Raw genomic sequence first — 23,049 nt, forward strand, 5'->3', positions numbered from 1 at the left:
AAAATTACAACCCAGAGGAACCTTGAATATATGATTGAATGTCTGTTTTTTGATTTAGCTTGTTACTCACTGTAGAATACTGAGGAGACCCTAGAATTGCTGAGATTGATCTAGATTAGAGATTGGAAAACTTTTTTCTGTAAATAGAGAGTAAATATTTTAGGATTTATGGGTTAAGAGGCAAAATTGTGGCTATTTGTATTTATGTAATGAGAAAAACCAAACTTCCACAAAGTTTTTATTGATTAATGTACTTCTATAACAGGAGAGAGAACAAATATCCACAGATTTTTAAATTTACATAGTAAAAATATACTAATAAATGAGTACAATTTTTTTTTTTTTTTTTTTTTTGTAATGCAGGTCTACAGATGAGAAGAACAGAATTCTTTTTCTGAGGGAGAGATAACATTTTGCTTAATTAGGGATCAAAGTCAGTGTCTTCCTCATCAAATCAGTTGTAAATGTCTATGTTAGTGCTCATTGCTAGCTTAATTTTGTGTATCTTGTCTTTGAAATGTCTTTTCTTATAGATAGGTACTGTCACATACCAATATTAGTTCATAAGTATGTGATTTTAATTGAGCATATTCATTGCTTGGAAGGCATTTGTAGGATTCTTTTAGATTCTTCCTTGACATCTGCCTTTTAGCATGTCCTTATGTTGCAGGTTAATCAGAACTAAGTGAAGGGTCTGTAGAAGTTCCTACAGAGCCTCCCTTCTTTTCATGTCTCAGGGATCGTCGTCCAGCTTTGTTTTACATCCAGTGTCTTGAAAACTGATGTTTTACATATTTTGTTTATCTTGTAGTTGTGTTTTTAAAAAACTTTTTATTTAAATTCAATTTAGTGAACATATACTGTATTATTAGTTTCAGGGGTAGAATTTAGTGTTTTATCAGTTGCATATAACACCCAGTCCTCTTTATGTCATGTGCCCTCCTTAATACCCATCACCCAATTACCCCATCCCCACACCCACCTCCCCTCCAGCAACCCTCAGTTTGTTCCCTATAGTTAAGAGTCTCTGATGGTTTGCCTCTCTCTCTGTTTTCATCTTATTTTATTTTTCCTTCCTTTCCCCTGTGTTCATATGTTTTGTTTCTTAAATTCCGAGTATGAGTGAGATCATATGGTATTTGCCTTTCTCTGATTTTGCTTAGCGTAATACCCTCTAGTTCCATCCACGTTGTCGCAAATGGCAAGATTTCATTCTTTTTGATGGCTGCATAATATTCCATTGTATATATATGTATATATATGTATGTATATATATATACCACATCTTCTTTATCTATTCATCTGTCAATGGAGCTCTAGGCTCTTTCCATATTTTGGCTATTGTGGCCATTGCTGCTATAAACATTGGGGTGCATGTGCCCCTTTGAATCACTATGTTTGTATCCTTTGGATAAATACCTAGTAGTGCAATTGCTGGGTGGTATGGTAGCTCTATTTTCAACTTTTTGAGGAACCTCCATACTGTTTTCCAGAGTGGCTGCACCAGCTTGCATTCCCACCAGCAGTGTAAGAGGGTTCCCCCTTCTCCTCATCCTTGCCAACATCTGCCATTTCCTGACTTGTTGATTTTAGCCATTCTGACCAGTGTGAGGTAGTATCTCATTGTGGTTTTGATTTGTATTTCCCTGATGCTGAGTAATGTTGAATATTTTTTAATGTGTCTATTAGCCATTTGTATGTCCTCTTTGGAGAAATGTCTGTTCATGTCTTTCCCCATTTCTTGATTGGATTATTTGTTCTTTGGGTGTTGAGTTTGATAAGTTCTTTATAGATTTTGGATACTAGCCCTTTATTTGATAAGGCATTTGCAAATGTCTTTTCCCATTCCATACGTGTCTTTTAGTTTTGTCAACTGTTTCCTTTGCTGTGCAAAAGCTTTTTATCCTGATGAAGTCCCACTAGTTCATTTTGCTTTTGTTTCCCTTGCCTTTGGATATTGTCTAGCACAAAGTTGCTGTGGCTACAGTCGAAGAGGTTGCTGCCTATGTTCTCCTCTAGGATTTTGATGGATTCCTGTCTCACATTTATGTCTTTCATCCATCTTGAGCTTATTTTTGTGTATGGTGTAAGAAAGTGGTCCAGTTTCATTCTTCTGTATATAGCTGTCCAATGTTCCCAGCACCATTTGTTGAAGAGATTTTCTTTTTTCCATTGCATATTCTTTCCTGCTTTGTTGAAGATTAGTTGACCATATTGTTGACGGTCCATTTCTGTGTTCTCTATGCTGTTCCATTGATCTGTGTGTCTGTTTTTGTGCCAGTACCATACCGTTCTGATGACTGCATATTTTATAGTTGTTTCAAATGGGTGCATGAGTCCTGTCCCTTAGTCCATTAGAACTGGAAGCCGAAGTTCTTGTCTATTCGTAAAGGCCTCTCACCACTCACTTTGCTGCCTCTATTCTGTGTGTCTACCATATTTTCACCAGGGCAAATAATATAGTTTCTCAACAGATGTTCTTACATCATTTCTTAGACTCATAGTCTGGTCTTCATGTAGCAACTAGAGAAGCTCTTACACAGTGTGAATTGACTTTTGTTTCTTCCCCGCTCAGACTCTTCTAAAAACATCCTGTCATGCTGAAATGATAGCCTTGGCATCCTCTGCCCTACTTCACCTAGTCCCTGCCCACCTGTCAGCCTGTGTCTCTGACTCTTCTTGGCTCTCACTCCATTCCAGCCACATAGTTTTTCTTACTGCTTTTCGAATGCAGTAAGCCTACTAGACTCACCTCGGGGCCCTTCCCGGTGCTGTTCCTTGTGCCCATTTTGCTCTTCCCCCAGAGGTTTTCATGGCTGGCTTCCTCAGGTCATTCAGGTTTCTGGTCAGTGTAAGGGTCTCTTCTTCTGAGAGCCACTCTGCTCATCCTGTCTCAAATCCCCCTCTCAGGCCCAACTGCAGAAACCCTTTAACTGGTGAGAATCAAAGCATTCAGACCATTAGAGCCTAGGTGTGATCTATTTGGTCCTCCCAGGAAATGGCTATGATTTCTGTGTGTCTGAATGAATATTTAGAAATTTGAGCAGTGGTGGGAAGACGGGTCTGAATGCATACCCTGGCCCCAACTTCCACCCTGCCGACTCTCTGGAGCTCCACAGTGAGCAGGATGCGTGTAGAGAAGGAGCCTGGAAGATGAGGCTTAGCCTTGCCGGAGACGTGAGGACAGGCTCCATTCTTCCTGTGCTTTGTGGCAGAGTTGATGCGCTATCCTCTAAACCTGGGTGAACAGCAGATCTTGGGGCTTCCTCAGGGTCCAAAATGCAGGTGCTTTCTATGTGCAGTTGTTGGGGCCAGCATGCGTGTTCCCAGGAGACTGGGAGCAGGACTGAATGGGGGCCAATCTGCCCCCGGTCAGTGAGGCTGCAGGCAGATGACCTCATTTCCTTGCACTTGAAGAGAACAGCCCCCTCTCACCACCTGCCTCTTTGCCACAACCTGTCCTGGTTAGGTGCTGAGTAGATGAAGTCATGAGTAAGCACATTTGTCATAGTCTGTTGAGAGAGACATGGTACTTGAAGGAGGAGGAAAAAGAAGAACAGGCAGCTCTTACTGGGACAGAACGAATGGAATCGACAGAATTTTAATAAACAAGTAATGAGAACTCTGCAGAGACCAGTTTTTTGAAATTCAGCAGAGGAACTAAAAGAGCATGGCCTCTGCTGGGGATGGTGTTAGGACTTTGAAAGGTGGTATGAAAGAATACCGTGAACCACACCGAGCTCCTGACAGAGACCTGGACAGTTCATGTGAAAATAGGAAAGATGGAGTGAACTTCCAGGAGACCTCACATGCTCTGAATGCCAGGGGGAAGAAAGGAACCTATGGAGGGTTTCTAACTGAAGACATGTTAGCAGTCGTCTTCTGCTCAAACATATTCTCTTCTGATACTGTACTGAGCTGCAAGTAAAGGAATGAGAACGTTACAAAACTACAAAGGCAAAGGGAAATATGGCTAAAACTGATGAGCATTGTCACCTCGTCTTTTGGTTTTGGAAGCTGGAAAGCTGAGAGATGAATGCTTGCTCATTTAGCAGAATGGAGATTGCCGAGGTCCCTTTTTATCTGCAAGGGGAAAGCCGGGAGGAGATCTGATGCCTGCGTGACAAAACTCTGGAAAGGTTGGGAATTAGGGGTGCCTGCTAGGTTTGATGGTGGTGGTGAGGGGGAGGGGAAATGCAAGGCAGGATTGATGGGGAATCTGCAGGGAGGGTTGATCCCCACCACCTCCTCCAACACAAACATCCAGGAGACTCTGCCTCTTCTGTCTCAGCAAGAGACTTGAAATGCATTCTGGATAGTGTGAACTGGAAATGCTGCCAATTTGGGTATTTTCACATATAGATAAGAGGGAGGTGAGGTAGGTGCCTTGTGAGAAATCTGAGGATTGTCTGCAAGTCTACTTACTCTGAAGGGTGAGGCCTTCCACCCCCTTTCCTACCGCACTTGCAGACTGTTGGCAGCCTGGCTGATGTACTCTTGGCCAGAATCTGGAGATTCATCTCTGGGAAACTGACCAAATCCTGATAAAAGCCCCACAGGGGCTGCCATTTGGATGTCCCCTTCTGCAGCTAGTGACACTTTGCCGAATATTCTTGGAGTGGAGCCCATCAACCTTAGGCGTTGATCCTGCACACACACCTCCCAACAACACTTCAGTGCATCATTTAAAAATATAAATGGAACTCAAGAATCACCAGGTATTTAAGGGAAGCCTCTAACATGGGATGCAGAAGCCAAAACTCGCCAACAGATAAAAGGGATGTGGCAGAAATAGAGATGAAAGTTCTGAACAGACACTTCATGGAGAAAGGAATGAGGAGGACCTTTAAACCTACAAGTAAATGTGAAAGCTTCCTCATTGAAAGGTGAAAGCTTCCTCATTGTAAGAGGAATGCACTTCGCTCTTCCTCATTCTAAGGGAAACCAGCAGAGATAGTGTTTCTCACTTAGTGCCCTGGCAGGGTTTGAAAATGTATTATCTTGGTGAGGCTGTGGGGAAATCAACCTTCTTCTTTGGATATATTTTTATTAATTGTTTTAGATGTAAGTCACATTTGTCTTATGCTTAGGTTACTTTTTTTTTTTTTGTAAGTTCAATTAGCCAACATATAGTACATCATTAGTTTTTGATGTAGTGTTCAATGATTCATTAGTTGTGTATAACACCCAGGGCTCATCATATCACCTGCCCTCCTTAATGTCCATCGCCCAGTTACCCCATTCCCCCACCCACCTCCCCTTCTGCAACCCTCAGTTTGTTTCCCAGAATCAAGTCTATAATGGTTTGTCTCCTTCTCTGATTTCTTCCCATTCAGTTTTCCCGCCCTTCCCCTGTGGTCCTCTGCGCTATTCCTTATGTTCCGCATATGAGTGAAACCATATGATAATTGTCTTTCTCTGCTTGACTTATTTCACTTAGCATAATCCCCTCCAATTCCATCCATGTCGACATAAATGGTAGGTATTCATCCTTTCTGATGGCTGAGTAATATTCCATTGTATATATGAACCACATCTTCTTTATCTATTCATCTGTTGAAGGGCATCTCGGCTCCTTCCACAGTTTGGCTATTGTGGACATTGCTGCTATGAACATTGGAGTGCATGTGCCCCCTCTTTTCACTACATCTGTATCTTTGGGGTAAATACCTAGTAGTGCAACTGCTGTCTCATAGAGTAGCTCTATTTTTAACTGTTTGAGGAACCTCCATACTGTTTTCCAGAGTGGCTGCACCAGTTTGCATTCCCACCAACAGTGTAAGAGGGTTCCCCTTTCTCCACATCCTCACCAACATTCGTTGTTCCCTGAATTGTTAATTTTAGCCATTTTGACTGGTGTAAAGTGGTATTTCATTGTGGTTTTGATTTGTATTTCCCTGATGACAAGTGATGTGGAGCATTTTTTCATGTGTCTGTTGGCCATTTGTATGTCTTCTTTGAAACCAGCCTTCTCATACTTTGCTGGTGGGGATGTAAAATATTGCAGTTACTGTGAAGAGGAATTTGACAATATCTAGAAAAATTGCATGTTTTCACCCTTTCACCCAGCCATTTCAGTTCTAGGCAAGAGCATCCAAAGATCCATTATTAGCAAAGAAGTGAAGTGACACATCCACTAGGCATTGCTTGTTATGGCAAAAGCCTATAAAAAATATGCATCAGCAGGAGACTGGCTAGAGAACTGTGGGCAACCTTGTGTGAGTTTTGTATTCCCACTGTAACAAATTACCACAAACTCCGCGGTTTAAGACAATGCACATTATTAATCCGACCATTCCCATGGGTTGGGAGTCAGGGCTCTGTGTAGCGGGACCCTCTGCTTGTGTCTCACAGGCTTGAAGGGAAGGTGTTGGCTGATGCTGCAATCTTCATCTGAGGCTCAGGGTCCTCTTCTAAGCTCACTGATTGTTGGTGGAATTTATTTCCTTGCAGCTCTAGGACTGAAGTTCCCATTTCCTTGGTGGCTTTTGGCTGGGGATAGCTCTCAGCTTCTACAGACTGACTTTCCTCTCCAACGGCAGTTCACAGTGGAGCTGTTTGCTTTCTTTCTGGAGGCCAGCAGAGGGACTATTTATTCCTCAAATCCTCTCCACCCCCTCAACTGTCCTTGACCTCCCTCTTCTGCTGCCAGCCACAGAAAACTCTGCTTTTACAGGTTTCACCTGATTGGGTTAGGGTCATGTAGATAATCTATGTATTTTTAGCTTAATTAAATTGGTTCTTCAAATTCTCTTCACTGTAGTACCTAGATTAGTGTTTGATGCCGGAGGGGTGGTAATCTTGGGGGAGGCACATTTTTAGGATTCTGCCAACCACAGTCCCCATAATGGAGGACTAGACAGCTGTGAGAAGGGACCAGGAGGATCTCGATACACAAGCATGGTGTGGTCTCCAAGATATGTTACTATCCTGAAAACAAGGTGCAGAACAGTATTTGTGGTATATACTACCTTTTGTATAAGAAAGGGGGTGAGGGATGCCTGAATGGCTCAGCTGGTTAAGTGTCTGCCTTCAGCTCAGGTCATGATCCCAGAATCCTGGGATCGAGTCCCACATTGGGCTCCTTGCTCAGCGGGGAGCCTGCTTCTCCCTCTGCCTGCCTCCCCCTGCTCGTGCTTGCTCTCTGTCCCTCTCTCTCTCTCTCCCTCTCTCTCTGACAAATAAATAAATAAAATCTGAAAAAAAAAAGGGGGGGGGTGGAAACAGAAAAGATACATGCATTTACTAATATTTTCAAAAAGACAGTAAATAATGTAAAATATTGCAGTTACAGTGAAGAGGAATTTGACAATATCTATTCCTTCAACAAAAAATAACAATTTATAGGGAAAGGAAGAGAATACGGCGTAGGGGCAGGGATGAAAGCTCTACTCTGAATGTAAATGGTTTATGACTTAGATTTAAAAACCATGTAAAGGTTGTACATAATTAAAAATAAAATAAAAATGATAAAAAGAAAGTAGTGTACAAATGGAAAAAATAACCTGGTATCAACTTTGTGGTATAACTACCCAGAGAAGAGATATAAACATGTTTTTAGATCACAGTACTTGGCAGTATATTTCTATTGGGATATATTTTAGGGACTAAAAAACCCCATTAAGAAACTTACAGCTGTGGGACGCCTGGGTGGCTCGGTCGGTTGGGTGGCTGCCTTCGACCCGGGTCATGATCCCAGGGTCCTGGGATCGAGTCCCACGTCAGGCTCCTTGCTCAGCGGGGAGCCTGCTTCTCTCTCTCTCTCCCTCTGCTTGTGCTCTCTCTGTCAAATAAATAAAATCTTAAAAAAAAAAAAAAAGAAACTTACAGCTGTGTTTTGTTCTTGTTGGTGGTGTTAATAATTGTACTTCTGGCTTGAAACTATTGTATATACCTATATGTACAGGAAGAGAAAGCTAATAATTATGCCAATTGTAATAGGAACTAAGGATTTTCAGCATAAAAGAAAACATACAATTATGAAATAAAAAGTAAAATCCTGTCACCCTTAATTGAAATCAAAATTATTAGGATGAATTCATGATTTAGTCTTTTTATTTTTGTTTTATTTATTTTAGTCTCTTTTGAAAGAAGTCACTTATTTTATAGTTTATTTTTATTTATTTTTTTATTTTATAGTTTTATCTACTAAAAATCCAGCACAAATTTTAATTCCTAAATGCTGTTTTCCACTAAAAGGAACCATGCCTTTTGTGCAGATGGCCTCTGTGGTGGACACAGCTACACATTCATGCAAGAGATAAGCAAAATAGAGCCCAGGACATGTCATTCCTGAAAAAGCAAAGAAATTCCCAGAAACTGCTAAGGCTACATCAAAAGAATATAAGATCCAACATGAAGGAGCTTCTATTGGCCCAAGATGGCATTTTGAGCATTAAAAAGAATAATGACTGCAATATATTAAAATATCAGTGTAAAAAATTTTTGAGGTCATGATTATAATAAACAAATAACCTTTTTTAGGATAGGTGACTATTATCCTGAAAATTGTTTAGTCAGGGGCCAAAATCAGTATTTACCCAGCATTTAACAGACTTTAATTCAGAATAATCAAATAGTTGATTTGGCAAAGTTCTTCTTTATAGAAATCTCATAGCTAAGCAATATAGGAGAAATGATAGAATTAGGAAATCTCCATTTGCAAGTCTTCAACTCATAAATTAATTAACTTAAAAAAATGAACATTTGGATAAATCTTCTGATATACACTTTAAGATTTCTTTTGGGTAACTTTCTAGAAGTGAAATTGCTGGGTCTTATGGTAGGTCTTATGTTTTTAAGAAACAGATCAGCTATTTTTCAAAGTAGTTGTACCATTTTACATTTTCCCCCACAGTGTATGGGAATTCCAGTTTTTCCACCTCCTTGCCAACTCCCTATGACTAGTCTTTTTTTAATGTTACCTGTTCAACCAGGTGTGTCATTCTGTCTCACTGTGGTTTAAATTTGCACTTCCCTAATGACTTATGATTTAGAGCATCTTTTCATGTACCTATTTGTCATTTCTGTATCTTCCTTGTTGAACCATCTATGCATATCTTCTCCTTATTAAAAAGGGTTGTTTTCTTAGTGAGTTTTGAGGGTTTTAAAATATATACTTGTGATAGAAGTTATTTATCAGATGCGTGACTTGCAAATATTGTCTCTCAGTCAGTGGCTTGTCTGTTTAATCTCTTAAGACTGTCTTTCAAAGAGCAGAAATGTCCAAATGTACATGGATAAACTGGCTTATTTATACAAGGGATCCTTACTTTGCAATAACTACTTAGCAATAAGTAGTTTTTAGGACTGAAAGGTTTCATCCTACTTGAAAGTTAACAGGCAAATCTGCTGGTTTTAGTAGATGCAGGTGGAAGACACAGACTCCCGGGTCAGAGACAGGACTTTATCACCCCAGGGCACAGTGGACAGCATGAGGGTTATGTTTGAATTGGTTCCCCTTGACTCCCAAGTCCCACAGTGGAGGGAACAATGTGCAAGCAGGCCCAGGTGGATGCTGTGCACACGGGGAGGTGGTTTGTGTCATTGCTGAGCTCCATGATTAGGAAACCCTCATTTTATGAGGGGTGCTGGCAAACCTGCCCAACTTTTACCCACAGAAGGAAACATTATCTTCATTATCCTGATTGGAAAATAAATCTGCCCTCTTCCCGGGGGCATCCTTTCCTCCCTCGCATTCCTTCTTTCCTTTCTCTCTCTCTCTTTTTCTAGTTTGAGTATAATACTGGCCTCATAAAGTGAGTTGGGATATGTTCCTTCCTCCTCTGTTTTCTGGAGGAGATTGTATAAAACTGGTGTTAAGTTTTCTTTAAATGTTTGGTAGATTGCTCCAATGGATTCATCTGGGCCTGGAGATTTATTTAGTTTTTTTGGAGCATTTCACACAAATCTAATTTTTTTAATCATTGCAGGGCCATTCAGGTTATTAATTCTGTCTTTAGTCGAGTTTTGGTAACTTACAGTTTTTGAAGAATTGGCTGATTTCTTCTATGTTGTTGAGTTTATGAGAATAAATTTTTTTTCCTGGTATTATATTTTTTAACTGCTGAAGGATCTGAAGGATCTTTTCATTCCTGATATTGGTAATTTGTGCCTCTTTTTTTGGCCAATTGTGTTAGAAATTTATCAATTTTTTAAAAAGTAACTAGCTTTTTGTTTCATTAATTTTATTTCTCTGTTTTCAGTGTCATTACTTTCTTCTCTGATTTTTATCATTTTTCCCTTCTTATTGTTTGGACTTGTTTTGCTCTTGTTTTTTTTCATTTCTTAAAGTAGAAACTGAGATTATTGATTTGAGACCTTTCTCTATAAAAGTTCTCATGTAGATTGAGTGTTATAAGTCCCGTTTACTGCAACACTTTTGCTGCTTTTGTATATATTTTATGTTGTGCTTAAAAATTTCTTTCAGTTCTATGCATCTTTATTTCCCTTAAAACTTCCTCTTGGGGTGCACCTGGGTGGCTCAGTTGGTTAAATGTCTGCCTTCAATTCAGGTCATGATCTCAGGGTCCTGGGATCAAGCCCCGCATCGGGCTCCCTGCTCAGTGGAGAGCCTGCTTCTCCCTCTTCCTCTTTCTCTCCCCCTGCTTGTGCTCTCTCTCTCTCTCTCACTTGTTCTTGCTCTATTTCAAATAAATAAATAAAATCTTTAAAAAAACCCTTCCTCTTTGATCCATGGATTATTTAGAAATGTATTGTTTAATTTTCACATGCTGAGAGATTTTCTGTTATCATTTTGTTATTTATTTATTTATATTTAAAGATTTTATTTATTTGCAAGAGAGAGAATGAGAGACAGAGAGCATGAGAGGGAGGAGGGTCAGAGGGAGAAGCAGACTCCCTGCTGAGCAGGGAGCCGGATGTGGGACTCGATCCCGGGACTCCAGGATCATGACCTGAGCCGAAGGCAGTCGCCTAACCAGCTGAGCCACCCAGGTGCCCTCATTTTGTTATTGATTTCTGTTTGGATTTTGTTACAGTCAGAGAACATAGTCTGTATGATTCCAGTTCTTAAAAAATTTGTTGGGATTTATTTTATGGTTTAGTAAATGATTTATCTTAGTGAATGTTCTACGGAAGCTTGAAAAGGATGTGAATTCTGCTACTTGTTGGGTGGAGTGTTCTTTCTCTGTTGGTTAGATTCTCTTGTTTCATTGTGTTGTTTAGATATTTTGTACTCTTATGGTTTTTATTTCTAGTATTTCTGGCAATTACTGAAAGTGGGATAATGAAGTCTGCGATTATAATTGTGGATTTGTTTATTTCTCTTTTCAGCTCTTACAATTTTTAAAAATTTAAAAATTTTTTTAATTTTTAATTTTATTTTTTTAAATTTAAATTCAATTAGCCAAGGTATAAGTACATCATTAGTTTTTGATATAATGTTCACTGATTCATTAGTTGAATATAACACCCACTGCTCATCATATCACGTGCCCTCTTTAATTCCCATCACCCAGTTACCCCATCCCCCCACCCACCTCCCTGTCCACAACCCTCCTGGAGCCAAGAGTCTCATGTGGTTGGTCTCCCTCTCTGTTTTCTTCCTATTCAGTTTTCCCTCCCTTCCCCTATTGTCCTCTGCACTATTCCTTATGTTCCACATATGAATGAAACCGTATGATAATTGTCTTTCTCTGATTGACTTATTTCACTTAGTATAATACCTTCCAGTTCCATCCATGTCAATATAAATGGTGGGTATTCATCCTTTCTGATGGCAGAGTAATATTCCATTGTATATATGGACCGCATCTTCTTTATCCATTCAACTGTTGAAGGGCATCTCAGCTCCTTCCACAGTTTGGCTATTGTGGACATTGCTGCTATGAGCATTGGTGTGCATGTGGCCCTTCTTTTCACTACATCTGTAACAATTTTTACTTCATGTATTTGGAGCCTCCATTGTTCAGTGCATATATATTTAGGGTTATTATGTCTTCCTGGATAGATGCTTTTATCATTATTTAAGTTCCTCTTTGTCTCTGAGAGTTTTCTTTTCTGTGACATCTACTTCATTTAGTGTCAATATAGCCACTTCTGTCTGCCTTTAGTTTAGGTTAATGTAGGTTAGACTATTACATATACCCCTAGTTTTACGTATTCTGATGTTCTTTTTTGATAGTCTGATGTAGTTTCCTTTGTTTAGAGAACTTTCTGAAGCCATTCTTTAAAGATAGGTTTGTTATAAAGGAATTATTACTTTTCCTTTTTCTGAGAAGTCTTTATTTATAATTTTGCTTTCCCAAAGCATATTTCTCTGCAGTTAAAACTTTGGTTGACAATTTTTATTAAAGTCCCCCAAAATATTACACTTTCTTCTGGTCCTCATAGTTTCATATGAAAAAATCTGTTGTTACAATTGATGTTATTTATAAGTGATGGGCCATTCCTCTCTGGTTGTTGTTTTTTTTAAAGATATTTTCTTTGTCTTTTAGGATTTAGAAGCTTAATTGTAATTTATCTGTGGTGTGAATTTCTTTGAGTTTCTCCTATTTTGAGTTTGTTCAGCTCCTTAAATCTGTAGATTTATTTCTTCTGCTAAATATGCGTATTTTCCAGGCATTATTTCTTCAAATACTTGTTCAGTTCCATTCTTCCTTTCCTTTCTTTCTTGGGAGTCTGAGGATAAAAGATATTGCAGGTTCAGTTCCAGACTACTACAGTAAAGTGAATATTACAATAAAGTGAGTCAAATGAATTTTTTGATTTCCCAGTGCATATAAAAGTAATGTTTAAACTATACTGTGGTCTATTAAGTGTGAAGTAGCATTATGTCTAAAAAAAACAATGTGCATACCTTAATTAAAAAATACCTTATTGCAAAAAAAGAAAAAAGTGCTAACCATCATCTGAGCTTTCAGTGAGCTGTAATGTTTTTGCTCATGGAGGGGGTTCTTACCTCAATGTTGATGGCCAGTGACTGATCAGGGTGGTAGTTGCTGAAGGGTGAGGGAGCTATAGCAATTTCCCAAAATAATCCAACAATGAAGTTTGCCTCATTGATTCTTCCTTTCATGAATGATTGCTCTGTAGCATGTGATGTTGTTTGATAGCATTTTGCCCAAGTAGAACTTCTTTCAAAATTGGAGGCAGTTTTCTCAAACCCTGCTGTTACTTTATCAACTAAGTTCATGTAATATTCTAAATGTGTTGTTGTCATTTCAACAATCTTCACAGCATTTTTACCAGAAGTAGATTCCCTCTCAAGAAATTGCTTTGTTTGCTCATCCATAAGAAGCAACTCCTCATTCGTTAAAGTTTTATCGTGAGATTGCAGCAATTCAAATATAATAAATAATATGAAAAAGTTCGAAATATTGTGAGAAAAATGTGACAGAGACCTAAATGAGCAAATGCTATTGGAAAAATGGCACCAATAGACTTGATCCATGCAGAGGATGGTTTTACAAACTGAAGGTTTTACAAACCTTCAGTTTGTAAAAAATGCAATATCTGCAATGCCCAATAAATGAGGTATCCTTGTATAAAGCATTTTGTGGTTATTCTACAGGCCATGAGACTCTGCTTTTTTTTTTTTTTTAATTTCTTTAGGGAGAGGGGTGGGGAGGAGGAAGGGGAGAGGGAGAGAGAGAATCTTAAGCAGTCTCCACATCCAATGTGGGGCTCGATCTCACAGCCCTGAGATCATGACCTGAGCTGAAATCAAGAGTTGGATACTTAACTGACTGAGCCACGCAGGACCCCTGCTGTTTTTCTTTCTTTTTTTTTTTTCTTAAGTCTTTTTTTAAATCAGTTTTTCAGATTTTGTAAATATAATTATTCTGTTTGTAATTCACTGATTATGTTCTCTCCCATCTGCATTCTATTATTGAGCCCCATCCAGTGAGTTTTTTGTATTGGTTATTGTATTTTTCAGGTCTATATTTTACATTTTTTTATAACCTTTATTTTTCCTGAAATTTTCAGTTCTTTCATTGAATTTGAAACATTTGTATTATAGCGGTTTTAAAATTCTTATGAGGTCGTTCTAGCATCTGATTCATATTGGTGTTAGGATCTGTTGACTGTCTTTTTGATTCCAGTTGTGATATTCCTGGTTCTTGATACCATTAATGATTTTTGGACATTTGGCCTATTATCTTAGGAGACTCTGTGTCTTCACCTTAACTCTGTGTCATTAAGTCTTATTGCTTGTTAAGAAATGGAGGTTCAGCTCATCACTGGACCCCACTGACACTAACCCGATGGGGGAATCTGATTGCTGCTTGCTTCTGCTGGTTGGGGTCTGGGACAACAGTATCCTGCTCAGATACGCTGACACCATCCTCTCTGGGAAACTGGCGGGTGCCTTGCTTTGGTTGGGCAGGGAGTAGAGGATCAGTTGCGGGCTCATCTCATGGATGCGATGGTGGGTGGTGGGATCAGATCATTGCTGCCTGCTCCCACCAGGCAGAGGATGGAAGATTAGCTCCCTGTTGGCCTTGTTCACACCTCCCAGTTGGGGGATCAGAGTGGGCCACTTGTAGAGGAGGGAGAGGGCTGTGTGCAGTTTTCTGTTGGTGTTTTGCCAAAGTAGGGTGGGTATTCTCACAAAAATTTCCCTTTAGACTATCTTTTTACTGGTGCTTTGGCTAAGGGAAGCAGGTCTTTTCTTTTTGGGGGATAGTTCTGGGTTGGCAGCTTCTGCAACATCATTTTCTGAATACGTGAGCAGCAATAAGAAAACCAAGGAGACTCATAGTTGTGTTGTTCCTCAAGTCCTTTATTCTCCAGGCAGCTTGGCTCCTTTTTTCCATATTTTAGAGTCACCTTATGCTTGTTCTTTATATTATGTCCAGGCATTTTTAGTTATAAGAGGGAAGATCTGGGAGGAATGGAGCATAATTCCATCTTGGCATAATTGGAAATCCAAAGTCACTTTTAAGTGCTGCTCATGGAAATACAAATTGGTGCAACTTTTTGGAAAGTAATTTATAAACATCTATGACTGTTAACAATACACATCACTTTGGTTCTAACAGATCTGCATTTGGTGTTAGAAGTAGAAGTGTGAATTATTCAGGATGTGTGCCTGTGGGTGTCCAATGTAGTAGCATTGTTTGTAGTGGTTAATATCTGGAAATACAGTTACTATCCATTGATATTGAAATGCTGGTAAAGCTATAAGTAAGTGATTCATTTCATTAACTTGGAGGTATGTTCATTATATATAGATAAGTGGCAAAATGAAACGGCAGAGCCACATATAATGAAGTTGTTTTTATAAAACAAATAAAAATGGCAAAAACTCTTCTATTTGTATAAAAAATTATTTTTAAAAAAGCTAGTGAAGGATAATACCAACTTGGTATTATCAGAGGAGGGTGGGATAGGGAGATTGTTATTTTTATTCAGGAGATTGTTATTTTTATTCATTTTTATTTTAGCCTTATTATAATAAGAATGTTTCACTCCTGTAATTAAAATCTAATGAAGAAAAAAAATGATAGTAATAGACACTAGGTGATTTTGAAGGATTAAGGGAATCCTTAAGGCAGTCAAAGCTCAAATTTGTTTCGACTTTATAAATTAAATTTATGAATATGTTACTCTCAGAAACACAGAGGTAGCCAGTCCAGAGTATGGAAAATGGTTGCTTTGTGCTTTGTAGCCCAGGTATTATATTAGGATATCTATAAAATGCAAGGTTGAACCTAAAAGCATGCAAAAGGAAGGCAGACTTCAGGTTAGAGAGAGATTAAAATTCTCTGTGATGAGTTTATATGCAAAATTGTTTCTCCTTCCTTACCCGTCCCCTGGAACTCCACTCGCAGCTGGAATCCTGAACTAACCACAATGCTGTCCATCTGCCTGAGAACTTGAAACCTCACATCAAAAGCCCATGATAACTTTTGCTACATTATGTAGATATTTTTTCCTGCTTACTGTCATCACCATTGGCCTTTTCTGGATTAAATATCAGCACATTTTCTATGATGTCAGCTTTTAAATCTATCTTGCATGACAGGCAGTGGAATTGATCTGTCAGGATCAGATAAAAATTATATGATGGCCCCAAAATGTCCACCTATTTTTCCAAATGGTTTCATACTCATATTGAATATGACAGGTGATAAAATAGGGTCTTAGTTGTCTCTGGAAATGATAACCCTTTCCGAGGATGAATAGTCTTGTAAGCTCATTGTATAGATTTGCTCTCTGAGCCTGAAATTTCAGTGACTCCTGAGGGATCACGTTTTTCTTCAAGGTTTTTTTTTTCCCTTCCCCATAGCATTACTATTAATATGGTAATTAGTGAAATAAAGAAAAAGTCTACTTTGATCTTGGAGGATTTTTTTTTAAAGAAACATTTATTCTGTATCATTGTTTAACTATATGGGAAAAAATTTTCTCAGCTTACACCATACAAAAGCTAATTCCAGATGGATTAAAGAATTAGAGACCAAAAAGGAACCATAAACAGCTGGAAGAGAATATGTTTAAATATGGGTAACAAAAGCTTTTTTGAGTGGAAAAGCAATGAAAGAAACTGTAAAAGGAAATACTGATGTTTTGGCTATATATAGATTGGAAACTTTTTTTTTTCCACTTATTTTTTAATTTAAATTCAATTAACATATAATGCATTATTGGTTTCAGACGTAGGGGTCAGTGATTCATCAACACAGTACCACACTTCTTTTGCTGTTAATAAGATCCTGGGGCAGATATAGGATTATGTTGATTACCATGATGATAAATAAGGCATTTCTTAAATCCGCACTTAGTGGCACAGGCGGACGCTTAAAGGCTGGGAAAGCAAATCTGTATCCAGGATATGTAACTTGTTACACCAAGGAGAGTTTACAGCTTCTTCCATAACTCTACTTGTTGCTAGATGACTGGCTGGTCTCCCCAGGAAATGGGGCCAAACGGGGGTCTCAGCATTGGCTTCTCCTGTTGGCTGAAGTGGCAATATCCAGGTCATGGTTGATGAGGAGCATTCCTTTTGCTGAGCCCGTGCATAGCCTCCATTGTTGCCACCTGGGCCACTTTGCATGTGGGCCCATTGAGCAAGTCCCGGGGTGGCTGGAGGGAGTCGTGACTGATGTTTGCAGAACATGTCATTTGTCTACCTGGTTATTGAGAGCCTTCTCTGAGTGTGGATGCCCAAGAAAGGTCATCCACATGGTACAGAAATGTCTTCATGCTTTGTGCCCATTCGGAGACGTCTACCTACATACCCCTTTCCCAGCACTTCCTGTCATCAGTCTTCATATCTTGTTCTTTCTAAGTCCCCGACCATCCTCCTAAGCTGTTAGCCAGTGCCTGTGAATCAGCATGCATCTGTACTTGTAGCTGTATCGCAATTTAAACACAGGGCACAACAAAATGTATTTGAAGCTCTGCCACCTGGGAGGATTTCCTTTTCAGGAACTCTCGCGATTCGCTTTGTAAACTGCAGCAGTATACTTCGATTTGGTGCCAGCACATTGTACTGCACCATTCAGCAACCAGGCTCAATGCTTTTCCTCTTCAGTCAATTGGTCATAAATAATTCTTGGTCAGGATCAAGGGGTGGGGGGCAATGGAGAAGAGTGTGTGTCAGAGGAATCTCAGCCACCTACTCATGCAACTTCCTAGTACATTCTGGATCTCTTCCAGCTCAGTCTCTTCTACTGATCAGTCTACCTAGTGGGTTACTGCTCTGCATGCCTAACCTAGTGGCTTGGTGTGTCAGGTTAATAATACAAGTAATGAGAGGTAGCTCAGATGATGTAATCATTTGATGTCAGTGCTCATTCATTCCTTCTCAATCAGGAGCTGTTCTCAAAAGAACAGTAACCTGCAGATGAGCATGTGGCTTTGCTCTAAAACCCCTGGGTCTGTTTGGGCTGCTATAACAAGATGCCAGAGACTGGGTAGCTTATAAACAATGGAAACACAGTTCCGGGCTGGAAGTGTGACACCAGTGTGCCAGCATGGTTGGATGAAGGGCCTCATCCAGTCACAGACTTCTCCTTGTATCCTCACGTGGAGGAAGGAACTGGGGAGCTCTGTGGGATCTCTTTTATAAGGGCACTAATTCCATTCATGAGGGCTCTCCCTTCATGACCTAATTACCTCCCATGGGTGACCTAGTCACTTTCTAACACCATCACATTGGGTGTTAGGATTCCAACATGTGAATTTGGGGGTGGATACAACCCTTCAGATCATAGCAACCCTAAAGACCTGTGTTGATTCACTTCTTGGTGCTTCCCTGGGGCTCCCTCTGTCAACCCTGTTTACCACAGACACTCAGTGTCAGTAGCTATGCTGGGTCCTGAGGCCCGAGGGGCCGAGCAGCTCATACTGCAGTCTGGAAGTGCAGCAGAGCCTTTATTCACACCACCTCTGTTCAAAACTAGCACATTTTTAAATGGGTTCCTCAGGAAATGAGTTAAGAACACATTCAAAAGTGGTATATATTGCTTCCTAAGTTCATAAGAGCCCACTTGTTTTGGTCATAGTCAGTAGAAGATGCAATAACTTGTTTTGGACCTGGAGGGATGCCCCAACATACTCTAGACCAGTGAGCCCCAGAAACTTCACTGAGGACTATTAGGTCCATGGATTTTTATGGAATTTATCTGTCTGTCATGTGTCTTCCTAAGCCAACTGAAGTACCCGCTGCTAACTGTTCCTCAGGTTCAATCAGCTTAATGCCAACAAAGTAGCGTACAAGTGTGGTGTTGGGTAGACATCAAGATGATCTAGGTCTTTGCAAACTGTTTTATGGCTGAGAGCAGGATCGTTGGCATATCTCAAAGGCAAGGCAGTGAACATTTACTGTTTACCCTGCTGAGTAAAAGCAGACACATGCTGGTGGTTCTTCCAAACTGGTAACAGAGTAAAAAGCCTTTGTCAGGCCAATAGCAACTACAATTCCAGGGTGGTGTTGATTTGCTCCAGTAGGGATCCTAAATCTTAAATCACAGCTGTAGCTGGAGTTCTAGCCTGTTCCTATTTTGGATAACCTACAGTCATTCAAGATCTATCATAGCCATCTTCTAAGATTCTGCACTGGCCAAGTTAGACAGTTTAAATGGGGACATAATAGATTTTATCACCCCTGCACCTTTCAATTTTTTGCTATCGGTGGAATTTCTGTGATTTGGTTTTCCGCTGGTATGGGTTCCTATCTTGTTAGGGGACATGCCAGACACTGCCATTTGTCCCTTCCCATCATAATAGCCCTCACCGCACAGATCAGATAGCCAATGGATGGATTCTGCTGGTTGCTAAGTATGCCTGTTCCAGTTACACATTTGGGAACTGGAGAAATAATCACTGACTAGGCTTGTAGATATGCTCGGTGAATGCAGTTCGAATTGGGGCCAAAACTCCATTTATCACCTGACTACCCTAAGCTGAGGGACAGTAGCTTTAATTATAAACCGCAGTTTTAATTGGATGATTAATTTGTTGAGGATTCTGACAAGGAGATGGAAGAAAAATGCCTCTCCTATTTAAAGTACAAATTTTTGCCGTATGGGGAAAAACACCAGGTATGAGTTAAAGAATGTGCAGTAGATAGATACAAATGGGCTTAGTGTGTAGTGAAGCAAAGAAAAGTGTGGCGTTTTGGCTCTCTGGAAATAGTATATGGCCACAGCAAGGAGTCAATTGTGAAGTTGTTTAGGATGTATCCAATGAGATGGATATCCCCAGTTTGCATCCTATTGCAGTAGTGTGAGAAGATCTGCAGTAGAAACAGATAGTGGAGCAGTGCCATCGATGGGCACAGTGAGCTCAGCAGAACTTGAAGGGAGTGGAGATGTCCCGGGGCTGGGGGGTTCGACTGGGGGGGCAGAGGTAAAGGCAAATTCCAGGAAGGGCATGGATTAAGTTAACGCAAGGTGTGTGGCTTCTCCATTTTTAAAACCTATCTAATTGCCTTCCCACAGTGCACAGTGCCATTCTCTCAATAACAGACTATGGGACTCTTGTCCCCTATTCACACCATTTCCAGGCAGTCTGTTCTGTTCTTGAGTTCCTTTCTGTTTCTCCTCCACCTGTACACGTGTAACTCCTAATTGCCTGTCTGGCTTACTCCCTTTCTCATCCTTCCGGCCACTACTAGATTAATATTCCTTAATATGCCACTTTTCCTCAAGTCATTCCTTTGCTATAAAAAATTTCCTTCCTGCTCTTCTCTTGTGCTCCCTCTCCTTTTTGGTAGCATGGTCTTTGTGCCAGGTTTTCTGGTTTGTGGTTCCTTTAAGAATTGTTCATAGGACATATCTGACAAACAGTATCCAAAATACATAAGGAACTGATACAACTTAATACCGAAAAACCGAATAATCCAATTAAAAAACGGGCAGAAGACATGAACAGACATTTCTCCAAAGAAGACAGCCAAATACCCAACAGACACATGAAAAGATGCTCACCGTCACTAATCATCAGGGAAATGCAAATCAAAACTAAAATGAACAAAAACAAACAAAAAACTACAATGAGCTGTCACCTCACACCCGTCAGAAGGCTAAAATCTAAAACACAAGAAACAGGTGTTGGTGAGAATGTGCAGAAAAAGGAACACTCATGCACTATTGGTGGGAATGCAAACTGGTGCAGCCACTGTGGAAAACTGTATGGAGGTTCCTCAAAAAATTAAAAATAGAACTACTCTATGATCCAGTAATCACACTGCTGGGTATTTATCCCCCAAAGACAAAAACACTAGTTCAGATGGATACATGCATCCCCATGTTTATTGCAGCATTATTTACAATAGCCAAACTATGGGAGCAGCCTAAGTGTCCATCGATACAAGATGGATAAAGAAGATGTGGCATATATTATACAATGGAATATTATTTAGTCATAAAAAAGAATGAAATCTTGCCATTTGCAACAGTGTAGATGGAGCTAGAAAGTGTAATCTGAGCCAAGTAAGTCAGCAAGAGAAAGACAAATACTGTATGATCTCACTCATATGGAATTTAAGAAACAAAACAAAGGAATAAATTTACAAAAGAGACAAACCAAGAAACACACTCCTAACTATAGAGAACAAACTGATGGTTACCAGAGGGGAGGGGGATGGGGGGATGTGGGAAGTAGGTGATGGGGATTAAAGAGTACACTTACCTTGATGGAAAAAAAAACCCAATAATCAGTTTCCTTCCTGTAATCCCTCTGCTCCTTCTCTTTTTAGTTAGCATGGCCTTTGTGCCAAGTTTGCTGTTATGCAGTTCCTTTAAGAATTGTTCATAGGGGGGCACCTGGGTGGTTCAGTTGGTTAAACGTCTGCCTTGGGCTCGGGTCCTGCATTGGGCTCCCTGCTCAGTGGGGAGTCTGCTTCTCTCTCTGCCCCTCCCCCCATTCATGTGATCTCTCTCTCTCTCTCTCTCTCTCAAACGAATGGGTAAACTCTTAAAAAAAAAATAAAAGAGTTGTTCATGGGGTTGAGAAACTTCCCTCTCCTTATTTGCCCCTATGTCTATAAACCTGTCTTGTTCCCCTGCCATTTAGAGCTTTGTGTGCTGCTGGGGTTCTCCCCACTTCCCAGCCAGGTTTTCCACCCTGGGCACTTGGGTCTTCCCTTGGTGCACTTATATCTGCACCATCATCTTTAGGAAATTCTTTCAAGGTTCTGGTTGTGAATGGTACCGTTTCCTGTTTGTAGGGCTAAGGTGGATTTCCTGTGGGAAGAGGCAAAAATGGGAAGTAAAATGCTTGGGTTCAACTTGCCAACTGGACCCAGAATTTCCCTTTATAGTTATAGAGCTCACAGTAGGAACTTGATAGACAGTCCTTGCTTTCTTTCCACCTCAGGCTCTCTTAGCTAGTTCTCCCTCTTCTGCTTCATCCCAGGCCCTCCTTGTTTCCCTACCATTACTGTTCTGAGGTGATTTCATCTAATCCAATGGCTTCAAAACTTTTTATCCGCTGATAAGCACTAAATGACCTCTTCCTACTCCAGGCTTATATGATCACATGTTCAATGTTCAGTGGCCTGCCTAAGAGGAACCTTCAAGTTAACCTGTACCAACCAGATCTGCTTTCCGCCTTCATTTCCACTCCCAGACTCCACCATCTCAATAACATCCAGCATGCTCTGTAGTATTCTTTATCTAGTTCTTTGATCCCAAACCTCTGAGTAACCCATGTTTTTGTTGTTGTTCTCATCACTCAGTCCGTTTCATCAGCAAATCATATTGACACTTTCTCCAAAAGAGGCTCACCTCCCCATTTATCTACTTCTTTCCATCCAGACCGCTCCTAATCCTAGTCCAAGCCAACAGCATCTCTCCTTGGCTATGACTCTAGCCTGCTAACTGGTCTCTCTGCTTCTAGTCTTGCATCCCATCCTCCCACCCTCCCCTGATTTATTTTCCATACGAAAGCTAGAATAATCTGATGAAAACATCTTGGAGTTAGTTGAATTCAAGGCGATTCTGATTATAACACAAACACTCAGTGTTTCAATGGTAGGTTCAAAAAGGCTTGTTGGGACCATGGCAGAACATATATATATTTTTTAGGAATTTGATAAAATAGACATATCTACCTGTAACTCTAAATATTTAACTTATTATTGTGGTTACACATATGTACTTACAATTACATAAAAAAATGTACTGGTTTAGAAATTTTTTTCCATTCTTGCGTTTCATAAAAAGGATTTATTTCAACACTCCACGTGCATCTTCTTAAGTTGTTTTATTGAAGTGTTACCATAGCATAGTTGACATCAGTTCCTTGAGTTTCTTCTGCAACAACTGACACGGTATTCCAGAAAGTATCATCTTCTCTTCCATTTAAATTGTTTCAGAGACAACACTTTTGTACCCAAGTATGATGTTGTCACTGAAAATTCTGTATGAACCATGGTGTTCTTGTATAACAGTAGACAGTTGCTTAGGCATTTTTCCTGTGCTTATTTGTACTCTACATAATTTGATGTGATTATTAAATGGATATATATTTTAGTCAGCATGTTTCTTTTTTGCATTGTTTATAGTGGGAAGGCTTGTCTGAATAACCTAACTTGCCTTTACCGGAAATTGGAAGTCCACTGTCTTCTTCCCC

At 39.9% G+C, this 23,049-nt stretch overlaps 1 protein-coding gene across 9 annotated transcripts in view; it reads left to right on the plus strand.

Moving 5' to 3' along the window:
• ULK4 (unc-51 like kinase 4) overlaps positions 1-23,049 on the plus strand; it is a 599,599-nt gene that overhangs the window by 159,145 nt on the left and 417,405 nt on the right. The gene's annotated exons all lie outside the window — the stretch shown is intronic.

This window comes from Mirounga angustirostris, unplaced genomic scaffold (assembly GCF_029215605.1).
Source record: "Mirounga angustirostris isolate CCGP_5_RB_7025 unplaced genomic scaffold, mMirAng1.0.hap1 SCAF_1, whole genome shotgun sequence".
In the NCBI taxonomy this organism is placed as follows: Eukaryota; Metazoa; Chordata; class Mammalia; order Carnivora; family Phocidae; genus Mirounga; species Mirounga angustirostris.